The sequence below is a fragment of the Rattus rattus genome, chromosome 3 (assembly GCF_011064425.1).
Source record: "Rattus rattus isolate New Zealand chromosome 3, Rrattus_CSIRO_v1, whole genome shotgun sequence".
NCBI lineage: Eukaryota > Metazoa > Chordata > Mammalia > Rodentia > Muridae > Rattus > Rattus rattus.
In genome coordinates this window covers 218,323,305-218,336,362 of record NC_046156.1, presented here as the reverse complement: position 1 = coordinate 218,336,362, position 13,058 = coordinate 218,323,305, and the positions used below count along the sequence as shown (strand labels likewise).

Below are 13,058 nucleotides of genomic sequence, written 5' to 3'. Positions count from 1 at the left end.
TAATCAAGACACACACACACACACACACACACACACACACACACTCACACACTATACCTATGATACAGGAGACAAGATAAGCAAGGGTACTGTTTTCAGGCAATGGTAGCATAGCAGTAATTGGCACACCGCTGCCATGGCAGTAGTGGATAAAATTAATATGTAGGAATGGGTGTTCATACCTGGTGGATAAAAGTATTATGAGTGATTTTAAAGAAAAATCACATTTGAAGTTGGGTAGACTAGAGAATACATAAAAGATACATAATCATTTAAAAAAGTATCTTAAATAGATTTCCTCATAGGCAGTATTAAATTATGAATTACTTTTTTAAGCATATTAGATTGATCTCTGCCTGTTTTGCCTGAGGGATGTACGTGCACCACATGTGCCTGCAGAGTGAGAAAAGTGTTGCATCCCTGGGCACTGGACTTACAGATGGCTGTGAGCCACATTGTGGGTGCTGGGAAATGAGCCTGTGCTCTGGAAGAGCAAAGTACCTTACCTTGCTGAGCATCTCTAGATAATGTGTTATCAAGATTCGAGAGGCATCTGGAAAGTTTCCATGGGTGCTACTGGCAAACGTCCTACACTGGAGTGGCTGATCTGCATTCTTCAGTGGAGCTTGCACTGGCCGGGGTTGGCGAGGTTTGATCGTGTATGCAGCTCATGTTAGTGACCATGCATGGCATTAGAGATGTACATTCTGGTCAAATAACTTCTAGGGCATGTGAACCGCTATTTTTCTCTTTCTTAACCACAAACTTATTTTAACCTGTAGACTATTTTCCTATTGTGCTTTCTTTGTTTACATTTCTACTACCCTCTTCCCTCCAGCTCCTCCCGTGTGCCCTCCCCAACTCTCTCTCAGATTCACAACTTTATTGTTTTACACACACCACACACACATGCACGCACACACACAGACACAGGGACACACACACACACAGGGACACACACACACACACAAAGACACACACACAGTGTTGCTAGTAAGTACATGTGCTTAGGACTGATTTTCTTTTTTTTTTTTTGTTTCAATATGCGTGGTACCACGTATTTCTTTTTTTTTTTTTTTTTATTATTATTAACTTGAGTATTTCTTATATACATTTCGAAAGTGTTATTCCCTTTCCGGTTTCCGGCAAACATCCCCCCTCCCCTTCCCTATGGGTGTTCCCTCCCAACCCCTCCCCCATTGCCGCCTCCCCCAACAGTCTAGTTCACTGGGGGTTCAGTCTTAGCAGGACCCAGGGCTTCCCCTTCCACTGGTGCTCTTACTAGGATATTCATTGCTACCTATGAGGTCAGAGTCCAGGGTCAGTCCATGTATAGTCTTTAGGTAGTGGCTTAGTCCCTGGAAGCTCTGGTTGGTTGGCATTGTTGTTCATAAGGGGCCTCGAGCCCCTTCAAGCTCTTCCAGTTCTTTCTCTGATTCCTTCAACGGGGGTCCTATTCTCAGTTCAGTGGTTTGCTGCTGGCATACGCCTCTGTGTTTGCTGTATTCTGGCTGTGTAGGACTGATTTTCTTAAAGTTTTAAGGAGCATTTCTAAGTACCAAAAATTTTCTTGTGATTTTCCTCCCCACAGCAGGTTATCTCTCAGACATCATCCTGAAGTGAATCCAATACCCTTGGATCTCCCCCTTGTTCTTCCCCTCTGAGGCTTCCCATACCTAAGAGACTGTTTTGGTCACCTCCTCCCATCTTCACTCCCACTGCTATTTCTTGTCTGCATTTCTTGCCTTTGGACGATACCCAGCTGCTTACACTTGCGCTGTTGCAAGATCACAACAGTTTCCTTCTGGAAAACTGACTTAAAGTGAGACTGTGGTGTGCAGGCCTCTGTGCCGGCTGTGTCCTCTCCTAGCTGTACCAGTACCTGGTATTGTTGCTGCCTGTTTGAATATGGAAAAGTTATATCTATGAAGGGACAGGCTTTCTGAAGTCCATTTTCTATTTAGGTAAAATGTACTGGAGATTAATACACTGCATAAATGCTGGAGTTGAAAATTAATTTCATTTATATGTATATAATTCTCTAATTTGTTTTCCTTGAATTTCTGTAAAAGTATTGTGAGAGAAGGAAGCAATTTCCTCACACTAGAGTGTTCCTCTTAGGAGTGTGGAGAATGCCACTGTCTTGGGACTGGCATTGCAATACACAAAATGCTATCACTGATTATACAGTAGAAGATGAGAAACTCTTTTTCCCTCACTATGGGAAGCAATATAAACCTCTGGAACAAGATTTTATGGAATTGTATCTGACAGGGCACTACTAATTTCAAATTCTTCCAGATTCTTAAAGGAACCAAGTCAGTTTAAAAGACAGGTCAGTACAGGAAACACACCTCAGAGACAAAGACAGACACTACCTCAGAGTGAAAGGCTGGAAAACGACTTTCCAAGCAAATGGTCAGAAGAAGCAAGCTGGAGTAGCCATTCTAATATCAGATAAAATCAATTTTCAACTAAAAGTCATCAAAAAAGATAAGGAAGGACACTTCATATTCATCAAAGGAAAAATCCACCAAGATGAACTCTCAATCCTAAATATCTATGCCCCAAATACAAGGGCACCTACATACGTAAAAAGAAACCTTACTAAAGCTCAAAACACACATTGCACCTCACACAATAATAGTAGGAGATTTCAACACCCCACTCTCATCAATGGACAGATCATGGAAACAGAAATTAAACAGAGACGAGACAGACTAAGAGAAGTCATGAGCCAAATGGACTTAACGGATATTTATAGAACGTTCTACCCTAAAAAGCAAAAGGATATACGTTCTTCTCAGCTCCTCATGGTACTTTCTCCAAAATTGACCATATAATTGGTCAAAAAACGGGCCTCAACAGGTACAGAAAGATAGAAATAATCCCATGCGTGCTATCGGACCACCACGGCCTAAAACTGGTCTTCAATAACAATAAGGGAAGAATGCCCACATATACGTGGAAATTGAACAATGCTCTACTCAATGATAACCTGGTCAAGGAAGAAATAAAGAAAGAAATTAAAGACTTTTTAGAATTTAATGAAAATGAAGATACAACATACCCAAACTTATGGGACACAATGAAAGCTGTGCTAAGAGGAAAACTCATAGCGCTGAGTGCCTGCAGAAAGAAACAGGAAAGAGCATATGTCAGCAGCTTGACAGCACACCTAAAAGCTCTAGAACAAAAAGAAGCAAATACACCCAGGAGGAGTAGAAGGCAGGAAATAATCAAACTCAGAGCCGAAATCAACCAAGTAGAAACAAAAAGGACCATAGAAAGAATCAACAGAACCAAAAGTTGGTTCTTTGAGAAAATCAACAAGATAGATAAACCCTTGGCCAGACTAACGAGAGGACACAGAGAGTGTGTCCAAATTAACAAAATCAGAAATGAAAAGGGAGACATAACTACAGATTCAGAGGAAATTCAAAAAATCATCAGATCTTACTATAAAAGCCTATATTCAACAAAACTTGACAATCTGCAGGAAATGGACAATTTCCTAGACAGATACCAGGTACCGAAGTTTAATCAGGAACAGATAAACCAGTTAAACAACCCCATAACTCCTAAGGAAATAGAAGAAGTCATTAAAGGTCTCCCAACCAAAAAGAGCCCAGGTCCAGACGGGTTTAGTGCAGAATTCTATCAGACCTTCATAGAAGACCTCGTACCAATATTATCCAAACTATTCCACAAAATTGAAACAGATGGAGCACTACCGAATTCCTTCTATGAAGCCACAATTACTCTTATACCTAAACCACACAAAGACCCAACAAAGAAAGAGAACTTCAGACCAATTTCCCTTATGAATATCGACGGAAAAATACTCAATAAAATTCTGGCAAACCGAATCCAAGAGCACATCAAAACAATCATCCACCATGATCAAGTAGGCTTCATCCCAGGCATGCAGGGATGGTTCAATATACGGAAAACCATCAACGTGATCCATTATATAAACAAACTGAAAGAACAAAACCACATGATCATTTCATTAGATGCTGAGAAAGCATTTGACAAAATTCAACACCCCTTCATGATAAAAGTCCTGGAAAGAATAGGAATTCAAGGCCCATACCTAAACATAGTAAAAGCCATATACAGCAAACCAGTTGCTAACATTAAACTAAATGGAGAGAAACTTGAAGCAATCCCACTAAAATCAGGGACTAGACAAGGCTGCCCACTCTCTCCCTACTTATTCAATATAGTTCTTGAAGTTCTAGCCAGAGCAATAAGACAACAAAAAGGAGGTCAAGGGGATACAGATCGAAAAGAAGAAGTCAAAAATATCACTATTTGCAGATGATATGATAGTATATTTAAGTGATCCCAAAAATTCCACCAGAGAACTACTAAAGCTGATAAACAACTTCAGCAAAGTGGCTGGGTATAAAATTAACTCAAATAAATCAGTAGCCTTCCTCTACACAAAAGAGAAACAGGCCGAGAAAGAAATTAGGGAAATGACACCCTTCATAATAGACCCAAATAATATAAAAGTACTATGGGTGACTTTTAACCAAGCAAGGGAAAGATCTGTACAATAAGAACTTCAAGACTCTGAAGAAAGAAATTGAAGAAGATCTCAGAAGATGGAAAGATCTCCCATGCTCATGGATTGCCAGGATTAATATAGTAAAAATGGCCATTCTACCAAAAGCGATCTACAGATTCAATGCAATCCCCATCAAAATACCAATCCAATTCTTCAAAGAGTTAGACAGAACAATTTGCAAATTCATCTGGAATAACAAAAAACCCAGGATAGCTAAAACTATCCTCAACAATAAAAGGACTTCAGGGGGAATCACTATCCCAGATCTCAAGCAGTATTACAGAGCAATAGTGATAAAAACTGCATGGTATTGGTACAGAGACAGACAGATAGACCAATGGAACAGAATTGAAGACCCAGAAATGAACCCACACACCTATGGTCACTTGATTTTTGACAAAGGAGCCAAAACCATCCAATGGAAAAAAGATAGCATTTTCAGCAAATGGTGCTGGTTCAACTGGAGGTCAACATGTAGAAGAATGCAGATCGATCCATGCTTATCACCCTGTACAAAGCTTAAGTCCAAGTGGATCAAGGACCTCCACATCAAACCAGATACACTCAAACTAATAGAAGAAAACTAGGGAAGCATTTGGAACACATGGGCACTGGAAAAATTTCCTGAACAAAACACCCATGGCTTATGCTCTAAGATCAAGAATCGACAAATGGGATCTCATAAAACTGCAAAGCTTCTGTAAGGCAAAGGACACTGTGGTTAGGACAAAGCGGCAACCAACAGATTGGGAAAAGATCTTTACCAATCCTACAACAGATAGAGGGCTTATATCCAAAATATACAAAGAACTGAAGAAGATAGAAAGCAGGGAGACAAATAACCCTATTAAAAAATGGGGTTCAGAGCTAAACAGAGAATTCACAGCTGAGGAATGCCGAATGGCTGAGAAACACCTAAAGAAATGTTCAACATCGTTAGTCATAAGGGAAATGCAAATCAAAACAACCCTGAGATTTCACCTCACACCAGTGAGAATGGCTAAGATCAAAAACTCAGGTGACAGCAAATGCTGGCGAGGATGTGGAGAAAGGGGAACACTCCTCCATTGTTGGTGGGGTTGCAGACTGCTACAACCATTCTGGAAATCTGTCTGGAGGTTCCTCAGAAAATTGGACATTGAACTGCCTGAGGATCCAGCTATACCTCTCCTGGGCATATACCCAAAAGATGCCCCAACATATAAAAAAGACACGTGCTCCACTATGTTCATCGCAGCCTTATTTATAATAGCCAGAAGCTGGAAAGAACCCAGATGCCCTTCAACAGAGGAATGGATACAGAAAATGTGGTACATCTACACAATGGAATATTACTCAGCTATCAAAAACAATGACTTTTGTGAAATTAGAGGCAAATGGTTGGAACTGGAAACTATCATCCTGAGTGAGCTAACCCAATCACAGAAAGACATACATGGTATGTACTCATTGATAAGTGGCTATTAGCCCAAATGCTTGAATTACCCTAGATGCCTAGAACAAATGAAACTCAAGACGGATGATCAAAATGTGAATGCAGATCGCTCATGAGAGACACAGCCAGAATACAGCAAATACAGAGGCGTATGCCAGCAGGAAACCACTGAACTGAGAACAGGACCCCTGTTGAAGGAATCAGAGAAAGAACTGGAAGAGCTTGAAGGAGCTCGAGACCCCATATGTACAGCAATGCCAACCAACCAGAGTTTCCAGGGACTAAGCCACTACACAAAGACTATACATGGACTGACCCTGGACTCTGACCTCGAAGGTTGCAATGAATATCCTAGTAAGAGCACCAGTGGAAGGGGGAAGCCCTGGGTCCTGCTAAGACTGAACCCCTAGTGAACTAGACTGTTGGGGAGAGGGCAGCAATGGGGGAGGGGTGGGAGGGGAACACCCATAAGGAAGGGGGGGGGAGGGGATGTTTGCCCGAAACCGGAAAGGAATAACATTGAAATGTATATAAGAAATACTCAAGTTAATAATAATAAAAAAAAAAAAAAGAAAGGGAGTTAGTCTCAACCCTTGATGAGGAGGTTTTAGTAACTGATAGCTGCTGGGAGAAGAGGACGTTTTCTTTAAAGGCATGTCTCTCAGTAAGTGGTACATGCTCCAGTGGGTGGCCACACACCAAAAACTCTATAACCACTGGCCTAAGTATTGGGCTAAGCAAGCCCAAAACAGAAAAAAAGAAAAAAGAAAAGAAAAGAAGAGGAGGAGGAGGAGTAAGAGGGAGAAGAAGAGGAGGAGGAAGAGGAAGAGGAAGAGGAGGAAGACGATGACGACGTTAAGAAGAAGAAGAAGAAACAAAGTTGGATGGATATACAAGTATGTTCAGAGGTGTAGCTGGGAATAGTTAGAGAGCCAAATAAGATCAAACAACAATGTATGGAATTCTCAATGGATTAATAAAAATATGTATTAAAATAAAGAAAAAAAAAATAAAAGACAGGTCAGACAGCCACCCTGCTGTGCTCTTACTCAAGAATGACTGTCAATAAGGATTGATAGTGGTTTTCACAATTGACTAAAAGGCATAGAAGAAAAGGAAACAAAAGGGAAGCATGTTTATATTTCATTTAATTAATTAATTAATTAATTCACTTCATATACCGATCGCAGCCCCTCCCCATTATCCTCCTGGTCCCCCATTCATCACCTCCCTTCCCCTTCTCCTCTGAGAAGCAGGAGGCTCCTCCTGGGTACCCCTCCACCCAGGCACATCAAGTTACTGCAGGATTAGGTACATCTTCTCCCACTGAAGCCAGACTAGGTAGCCCACCCAGTGAAATGGAATCCATGGCAGGCAACAGAATCAGAGACTGCCCGTGCTCCACTGGTTGGGAGACCTACATGAAGATCAAGCTGCACATCTGTTCTATATGTTCCAGGGGAGGGGAGATGCTAGACAGATTTGACTATGTAGCTGTGACTGGCCTACAACTTACTATGCAGACCAGGTTGATCTAGAACTTTACAGATATCCACTTTCCTCTGCCTCCTGAGTGCTGGGATTGAGTGAACCACATACACAGCTCAGTATCATAGATTTGATATGTGAAGGAAAGAATGAAAATAAAACCCAAATATAATAAGTCATTTTGGTTAAGTGTGCTAGGTGCAGTTTGTTCTAAATGGCAGATAAGAACAGAAGGTTAATGACCTTAAGAGAGAGACTTTGTTCTGTGACTGAAATCATTCTTAGCATCTAATTAGTAAACACAGGAAAGCAAGATTTAATATCTCAGCCAGATGCTGGGAACATGGCCAGACTTTATCATTTAAAAATGCTGGAGAACTTGACTTATAGAAAACAGTTTGGACATTTATTACTTGTTTCCAGGGTTTAAAAGGTGACATCCCAAACTGAAAAAAAAAAAAAAACCCACCCTCTTATACTATGAAAAATGTTCAAAACTTAGGAAAGAAACCACAGTGATGTATAGACTTATTCTTTTCTTTTTTTTCTAAATCTTTAGAGTGTTAGCTGGTCACGGAGGGTCATGTGCACGAACACTTTACCTAGAGAAAAGGAGTTTCCTCCATTTGCCCCCAAATACCCTGGAAAAGATTAAAAGCAGAAGCTAACATGAAGAGGCGATGTCGGGAGAGTACGGTTTCTTACATGATTGGGAAGGACCGGAGGGTGTAGAGGAGGTCGCCACCCAGGAGCAGGCTGAGGTAGAGGAGATCTAGATAGAGGAGCAGCAGGTTGAGGTCGATCAACTTCTGCTGACCTCACCTCCGAGTCTTTTCCCCTCAGATGTGGTAAGGAGAGCATTCTCCTTTATCACCAGCAGTGTTTAATTTCTTATATCAAACAAGCCAAACCATTTTGTTCATTAATACTAACACACTCAAGACATGGGTTGTCTTTAGCCAATGAAGTAAATACTATTGTGGTAGAGTATCATAAAAGCCTTTGCACATAGTAGAATATCTATTTTCTTATAGCTTTTTAATGTCTTCCTAGTTTATAATTGGGAAAATATATATCTCCAATAGAATATGCATTTTAAGTGTGAGGCAATTTTAAATGAAGTAATTTAAAGTGAAATGTTTTAGCAGTGCTCCTCACTGACACTGATGGTTTTGTTTTGGGATACAGAATATAAAACTATTTCCTCAAGATATTTTGTGTTCAGCATAAAATATTTAAAATGTCTCATTTCCAAGAGATCTGGTGGGAGTTCATGACAGATGTGTTATTTCTGTTTCTTTTTTTAAACAGTATTATTGTGTCTCATTAGCACTGATGATCTACCCATGGCAGAGTGAACTTCTTGAGAGAAAAGAAAAGTAGACCAGCTTCCATGCGGAAAAGAAGCAGCTGGAATAAGCCAGAGACAAGGACTTTCAAATCCACCAATGGTCTATCACGGGTCCCTTTATGCATGCACATGCGACCAATGCAATTTCCTTCTGAAGAACCTACAAAACCTCAGCCTGGAGAATCCTCCAGGTGTTAGTTTTTAGGTTTGTCATTATTTCCTATTTATAGACTTTGTCTAGTAAAAGAAGACAAATGACTGTAAGTGGGGTGAATGTGATTAACTGAGTCCTCTGAAGATAAGAGTGTACATGGACAGGGGTTGTTAACACAAGTGACCTCTCTTTGCCCAAGACCTTATTTTTATTTAGTGGAACTAAAAACACTGCAAAGCAAGAATAATTTCTGTCACATATTCCCAAGGAGATGTGTGTTCCTTTTATTGTAAAAACAAAAACCAAAAGCTTTTCATGTTTTGGGATTTTTTTTAAAACAAACTGATGGTGCCAAAATGCTCTCAGAATACACCAAGAACAATATTGGAGAAATTATTTATCTTAAGGAGTCTAATTGGAAACAAGAGACACCATTATAATCAGAGTAGTCCAAGCCTAGAATGTCAGTGGATACCAAGACCATCTGACTCAAATGAAGTCTAACTTTATAAAGTTTCAATTAAAACATTCACACTCTTTGACCTGATTGCAGCCCCATATGGCAAGGTCAACCCTTGAAGCTAACCAACAGTTCAGTTGCCTCCAGTGTAGCTGTTATCTCCCTCAACAAGGAGAGACACTTGGTACAGCCTAAAGCTGGGGCATGAACCCTGGCTAAGCTTAAGACATTTATCTGACAGCATCAGCTGACACTCCACAAACACATTTGCTCTCCATGACCTCCAAGCATTTGCGATTAATCAAAAATGTATCTTGGATCTGGAGAACAAGCTACAACCAGGCACACACAAAAAAGAATATGGTCTCGATCTTGCTTATCGACTTGAGAGGTATATTGAATTTAGAAATAGCAAATAGAATAGAATGATCAATATGGTCTCACTTGTCCATGGAAGAGCAAACTTTATCCCTCAAGCATAAGACATTGATCACGTAAATGCTTCAGAACTCCTTTAAAACTAAGGAATGCAGAATGCACATGGTGTGTCGGGGGTGGGGAAGGAGGTGTACCAACGAGCTGCTTTTGCTTTAGCTTACAGAAAGGCATAGCTTGGAGACCTGCAATATTATGTTTGTAATGTGTTGTCCTAAGGAAAAAAACCTGCCTGCTCAACTTAAAACCACTTTTAGCTTTCTGCTGCAAAATGTTCTTAATAAAACATTATAAAGGAAACTTGAAAACTTAATGAAGGAACATTATTTGTGCAGAGAAAACTCCCTGCCTTAATTTAAATGAGCACTGTTATAACATATCCCTTATGCGCTGTTTACAATTTATAATTCATAATTTATGTCTCTTGGTTCAAACTTACTATTTTCTACAGTCATCTGCTAAGTAATATGATTAGCATGTGGATATTACAATATTCTGCTTCCCAACACAGTATAATGTAGCATGCTTTTATGTTCATTTGTACTTTTCACTTTCTAATAACAATACTGAGTCCCAAGGAAAGCATTCAGAGGCAGAAGTCATATGCCCCACACTTGATAAGACACAAATGATTTTTTTTAAACCTCAACAATTGAACTTATTAAATCCCATTCTTGCTTGATTACCCACTGGTTAGGTTACAGTTGTTCATGATTCCGCGGCAGGATTGTTCCACTGAAGGAACACTACACGTCCCGGTCCCTGTTGGCATGGCAAACAAACTTTCATAGCATGCGCTCACTCTATAAAATGGTGGTACTAATTAGAAGATATAAACTCATGCTGAGACGTGATATGAATTGGCTTTATGTATCTACGAAGCTCACAGCAGTACTAGATTTATGTGGATGCTTTTTTAAACTACACTAAGCAGAAAACTCAACTTCTAAAAATGCACTTTTGGAAAGCAAAAGTTGAAAAACCAAATTCCAGCCCCTTATTTTCGGTTTTGCTTCTAAAATATTTCCTGTGTGCTTGAAGGTTGCTCACCGCTTCTCCTCCATATGTTTACCTAACTCAGACTCTTCAACTGGAATTGCAAGAACCAGAGAGCACAGCTGTATGTTTTGATATCCATGGTGAAAATGAGCAGAAAATCTAACTGTTCCATATCAAGAAGTATTTTTACTAGTGCTAATGTGCTTTAAATACCTTGTTCCACAGATGAGTGGCCTGGCACCTGCTGCATGAGAAATAGCCAATTACTGTTCAGTGTCTCTAATTTTCTGATTCAATTAGCATGCTTCAGAGCTTTCCAGTTTAATTGCAAACTACTTCACAGTTAGCTCTCTGATTAATCATTGCCCATCTGCAAGCCATCGGAAAACTTAGTGGAACAAATTTGTGTACTTTGGAATGCTGGGAGCTTAGCAAATCAAACTTGTTTTGGTGTATAAAGCTTTAATTTTGTTTGCCCTTTTCAGCTGCACTTGTAAGAAGCGCGGTACTGATTAAACAGGAAGTCTGGACAATAATATGCTACATTATGCATATAATTACTGTAAATACAACCAAGATTGTAGAAACATCATTTAAGGTTAGGCACTAACATGAATGGAGAAAGGGGGGGTCAAAAAAACACATTTGGAATCAATTTCTTTCTATTATGACCAAATACAAACTCAAGGGGGAAAAAGCTATCTGACTCACAGTGACGTCACTGCAGCACCTGTTCCCTGCAGGCATTTAAAATTCCAGCTTTTCATGTATTCATAAAATCTTTGTTATTTAATTAGTGGACTACTAAGTTTTATAAGCTTTGTTTACAAACATGTAGTAGGGATTTTAAATCAAACTGGCACCACATTGTTCATGCTTCATTTTCCCAAGCTTTCTTGTTAGGCCCACTGAATGACAAAAATCTGTTTTAACAGTGCTTGGTCTGGGTTGCAGAAAATCTTAATCTAGGGTTATGATGCCTTCATTTTTGAACAAGGAGCTATGGATTGCATGTTTTGCCCACTTAGGTGAGTGAGCAGACCACAGGAAGGATTCCCCAGAAAGGAGAAGGAACAACAAAGAAGGAGACCAGAGCGAGAAGGAGACCAGAGCGAGAAGGAGACCAGACCGAGAAGGAGACCAGACCGAGAAGGAGACCAGGCCGAGAAGGAGACCAGGCCGAGAAGGAGACCAGACCGAGAAGGAGACCAGGCCGAGAAGGAGACCAGGCCGAGAAGGAGACCAGACCGAGAAGGAGACTAGAACGTGCTGCTGGATCCCCCACTGTAGGGGACGGTTGGGAGGGAGGGAAGGGGGCGAGTGGGTAGGGGAACACCCTTATAGAAGAAGGGGAGAGGGATGGGATAGGGGGCTTATGCCTGGGAAACTGGGAAAGGGAATAACATTTGAAATGTAAATAAAAAAACCCAATAAAAGAAAGAAGGAAAAAAAAGGTAAGACCTTTTCTGACTCTAGTTCCCAGTTCACATTTGTGGTTAATTTCACATGATTTTTTAAAACAGATTTCTCAGCAAAGTTACTAGAGATGAGCATTAGTTTTCAAGGCTTTACTTTTAGCTCCTAGAACAGGTGGTTTATCAGTGTCTCACTGAGCTCTCACACATTATAGTGGCTCGATCGCCTTATTTGTTGGATGAAAGAAATAAACAGAGTAAGAGTTCTCAGTTTTCCACACCATGTCCTAGTGTTGCTGGACACCGTGTTCTCCTTTTGTAATGCCAGCAGGTGCAGTAAGCCCCAAATCTCATGGATACCTAGCAGGGATGGTGAGAAGTGTGCTTTACTAACTATGATGATCTGAAATCATTGGCTATTAATAGGAACAATGAAATTTATCTATCATTATGAAGATATATATTAGGGATATTCCTAAGAGTTGAAAGCTAAACCTGATAGCTGAAAAAATATTAAAGTTGAAAAACTCATTAATGCACAAAAGTTTATTTGAAAACTATTTGCAGATAGAAGTATTTAGTATTTAGATATTTTTGACTCATTTATCAATAGACATATGGGAACCCCTTACAGCTCCTATTTTGTCTCCTATTAAGGGCTGATTTTAAGCCTCTCTGAGCATTGTAGGCAGCTGATGCAAGAAATGCTGAGAAGGCATAATTTGATTATTTTCACTCACAGATG

The 13,058-nt window shown here is 40.0% G+C and overlaps 1 long non-coding RNA gene across 1 annotated transcript; it reads left to right on the top strand.

Moving 5' to 3' along the window:
* Positions 1-1,526: 1,526 nt before the first annotated feature.
* LOC116897344 lies at positions 1,527-12,009 on the top strand. Its single transcript, XR_004387418.1, has 3 exons — positions 1,527-1,964; positions 8,811-9,055; positions 11,927-12,009. It is a non-coding gene; the product is annotated as an uncharacterized LOC116897344 (long non-coding RNA).
* The last annotated feature ends 1,049 nt before the right edge of the window (positions 12,010-13,058 follow it).